Source organism: Lycium ferocissimum, chromosome 8 (assembly GCF_029784015.1).
Source record: "Lycium ferocissimum isolate CSIRO_LF1 chromosome 8, AGI_CSIRO_Lferr_CH_V1, whole genome shotgun sequence".
NCBI lineage: Eukaryota > Viridiplantae > Streptophyta > Magnoliopsida > Solanales > Solanaceae > Lycium > Lycium ferocissimum.
The window spans coordinates 37298674-37303069 of record NC_081349.1 but is presented as its reverse complement, the minus strand read 5'-3'; positions in this window follow the sequence as shown (position 1 = coordinate 37303069).

Here is a 4396-nt window from a genome sequence, read left to right as displayed (position 1 = left end):
TAAAGGAAAGATTTGTTACCCTAAATAGGACGAACGATGCTCTATTGACAACTCATGAGAATTTGGTTTATGAAGCAGGGGCACTTAGAGAAGTTGAATTAGTTGAATTAATGAAGGCAATTGTTAATATTGATCATGCAGTTGGAGTTGGGCTTCATGTTGATGTTGAGGTTGCGTATGTGAGTGAGGGGTGTGTCGATGAGGCGAAATGTATTTTTTCATCGAACTCAGGCTATTGTGGACTCAGAGCCTCCTACGGGATTTGATGAAAAACGACAAAACGCGAGAGGCTGTCATATTTTGCTATGGGATTTAATCACTTTAGCATGTTGTTCATTCTTACCGGGGTGTTGTACTATGTCATGTTTTTATTTTCTTAAATTTATTGGTAATTTTTATGTTTTAGTTCTATATATTAATGAAGTGAATATTTTAACTCTGAATATTGTTGTTTTGGTCAAGATTTTTGCGATAAAGAAATAAATGTGTAACATGGAAGGATCAATGTGGCATTCTAGAATGACTTTAACATTTTGTTTGAGGCATAGCCAAAAATAAATAAATTATGCTACGCCTAGTTTAAATTTTTTGTAACTGTTGGGGGCTACTTTTGTTTGCCGGATGTAATTGTATTTCACTTTAATGAAAGTTATTTTTGGGATACAATTGTTCTATTAAGTTCTTATAGTCACCTAGATGTATTATTTAATGTATTTGTTAGATATATTATAATTAATGTTAAATAAATATAAAATAAAGTTATGTGTTGATATATTTTATATAATAGAATTTCATGTTTGGTTATTTGGTAGAATGTTAAATAAATGTGACAACTATTTTGCATGCGCTCAATATTTAAGCAAATTACAATGATACGTTTACGGTAAAGATTATCATTTTGCGCTAAGCCTAACAATGGGACCGGGTTGGGTCCACCCGACCCCTTAAAAGTAAACTCGTACTGATTTCGGTTGGGCCAGTCTCATTAGGGGGTCAGATTGGGGTAGAAAAAAGTTGCCCAGTTCATTCATCTATCCGTTAAGAAATTTATTTGGATTTTTTTCAACAACTAAAGGATTTAATTCAATGAAACAATCTAATACATATGGTTTCAAATCACAAGATAATACATAGGTATTCAGCATACACAATTTAAATCTAACTCAATGACAGTAGGTGTTCTTAGTGGATTTGTTAGCAGCTATGTCAAAATTTATTCATCTGACAATAACTTTCAGCCGCACAACTTGCAAAAAGTCTATTATAGAAGCGATTGCCAATACGGAAGGAACTGATTCAGTCAAGATGAACTTTGTGCAAAATAGGTTAATAGTGACTGGGACAATACCTCCATTGATACCTCTAGAGAAAGTTAAAAAGGTTGACAGGACCACGTCGATTGTGAAAGTTAGAGATGCAACACCAACTGAAAATGCGGAACCATAATGCAGTAAGATGCAACCAGTGCCATAATTGAGCGCGTATATTAATGAAGACAATTTTTAAAATTGATCATGCGGTTGGAGTTGAATTTCATGTTGATGAGGCGAAATGTAATTTTTCGTTGAACTCAGGCTATTGTGGACTTAGAGCCTCCTACAAGATTTGATGAAAACGACAAAAATGCGAGACTGTCATATTTTGCTATGGATTTAATCACTTTTGTATTTTGTTTTTGATAATTTTTATGATTTAGTTCTATATAAAATTAAGTGAAGATTCTAACTCTGAATATTGTTGTTTCGGTCAAGATTTTTGTGATGGAGAAATGAATGTGTAACATGGAAGGATCAACGTGGCATTCTTGAATGAGTTTAACATTTTGTTCGAGGCATAGCCCAAAAAAATTATTCTATGTCTAGTTTAAGTTTTTTGCGGCTGTTGGGGGCAACTTTTGCTTGCTGAATGTAATTGTATTTCACTTTAATGAAAGTTATTTTTGGGTTACAATTATTCTATTAACTTCTTATCGTCACCTAGATATATTATTTAAAATATTTTTTTAGTTTGATATAGTTAAATAAATAAAACATAAAATAAAGAATTAACGTGTGGTATAACTTATTTGTACTAAATAATTATGTTTGGAAATTTCTAATGTTGAACTTTTTCATGTTTAGTTATTTGGTCACTATTAAACGTTATGCTTGAGAATTCAATATGCCAACTATTTTGCATGCACTCAATATTTAAGCAAATTACAACGATACGTTTATAGTAAAGATTATCATTCTGCATTAAGGGCCTGGTTGGGTCAACCCACGCCGTAAAAGTAAACTCCTACCGATTTCGGTTGAGCCGGTCTCATTCTTAGGGGGTCAGGTTGGGGTAGGAAAAGGCTGTCCAGTTCATTCCTCTATCCGTTAAGAAATTTATTTGGATTTTTTTTCAACAACTAATGGATTTGATTCAACGAAATGATCTAATACACATGATTTCAAATCGCAATATAATCCATAGGTATATTCAGCATATGCAATTTAAATCTGAGGCAATTAAAGAAGTAAACTCGATTCAAAATCAACTCATCCATGCATTGTTGCTGAAGGAGGTTGTTCCGAAGGAGTCCAATGAATTGTGTGTCAAAATTAATAGTAATATATTGCGACTTGGGCTTGAAAAATTTGCAATCATGACAGGATTGAAGTGTTTGAATGACGATGACAATGTCTATGGATTCTAGAGACAAATAGGTTGATGAATATTTATTTTCCCGATTCTGAAAAAGTACGAATGGTTGAGCTTGTAAGTAGCTTCGAGAGTAAACCTTGGAAGTTGGATGAGAATGCTGTGGAACTACATGTCTTGTACCTCATTCACTCGTTTTTAACATAAAACCACCAAACAAGACATTGAGCTAACATGAAATCCTTGAGGTAGAATCGTCTTCAATGTCATGTGTCGGGATAAAGTGAGGAATACTAACAATATGTATAGAATTGGAGGACTACTAGCATTAAAGTTCTATGAGTGTTGCCATAAGGAGTAATACGTTGGGAGAGTACGCATGGCCAAAAGACCAATTCTTTTGACTTTTTCTAGTTTAATGACAATTATTCTTATACATTTTTTTGGGTTTTATACACATAGATTTTCTTTAATGTTGTTATTCAAAGTTTTTTGCTTATTTGAAAATACTAGTACTTCCCGCGAAAATACCTGGATCTCATGAACCTCGTGATGATGAAAGTTACATCACAACATAAAACCACCAAACAAGACATGCATTTGTAATGTCTTCATGCTTTTGAAGTTTAAGTTTTCAAAATTTTCTTTAATGTTGTTATTCTTTTTGTTGAAGAAGTTGAATTTGTAATGTCTTCGTTTGAAGAAGTTTTCAAAATTCTTAAGCCGGAAGAAGCTGAAAATTGTGATCAAGTGGATTTCAAGTTTGGTTATTTGGTCACACTATTAAATGTTTTGCTATAGAATTCAAGTAGCCTAGCTATCACATAGCAGCAATACATTTACAGTAAGATCACCATTTTGCGTTAAGCTTGACAACGAGGTCGAGCTAGGTCAACTCGACCTCCTAAACGTGAGCCCTTATCGATTCTAACTGGGTCAAACTCATCGTTAGGGTGGTTGAGGTAAAAAAAAAAAAAAATGAGTGTCTGGTTCATCCCCAACCCATTAAGAAAATTATCCGATTTTGGCAGGCTGGATAGGGCTAATTTATTTTTTAAATCTTTTTATTTTTTATTTTACTTAATTATTAAAATTGACATCATCTTAATACTGCAAATTATAGAAAAATTCTCGATCGTGCTACAATAAAAGCATAATCAATATTATAATACCAATATTGAAGTAATTCATAAAGATTACTTCAATCAACATAAAAATTTAGCCATGAAAAACAACACCTTCTCTAAGCTTCATCTTTTTTATGTAAGTATACCTTTTCCCGTTTCCTTCCAGCTAACCCTCTTTATGGAACCATTAACCTGAGAACTAGGACTTGCAATATGTTCAATTTTCATCCCAAAATGCTTTCAACAATGTAACATGAATAGCAATATTATATCAATGAATGTTGATATCATCACTCCTACGTAGGGATATTCATGGTTTGGTTTGAGTCGATTATCCTCTAAAAGATGACCAAATCAAATTAGTCAATTTTTCAAATATTAGAATCAAATCAATTAAGTCGATTTTTCATTGCTTCGGTTTTTGTCTGTTTTGTCGGGTTTTTTAGTTTTTCGATTTTTTGTCAGTTTTTATTTTAATATATGACAATATACGTCCAAACACATATTAAATTAACTATTTTCTAACATAACACTACCAAATCAATTACTCCTATTTGAGAAAAGAAGGAAATACAAACCTAATCAAGTTATTTTTGTACATTCTCCAAAAATTTGTATGCATCATCTAAGAATTTAGCCAT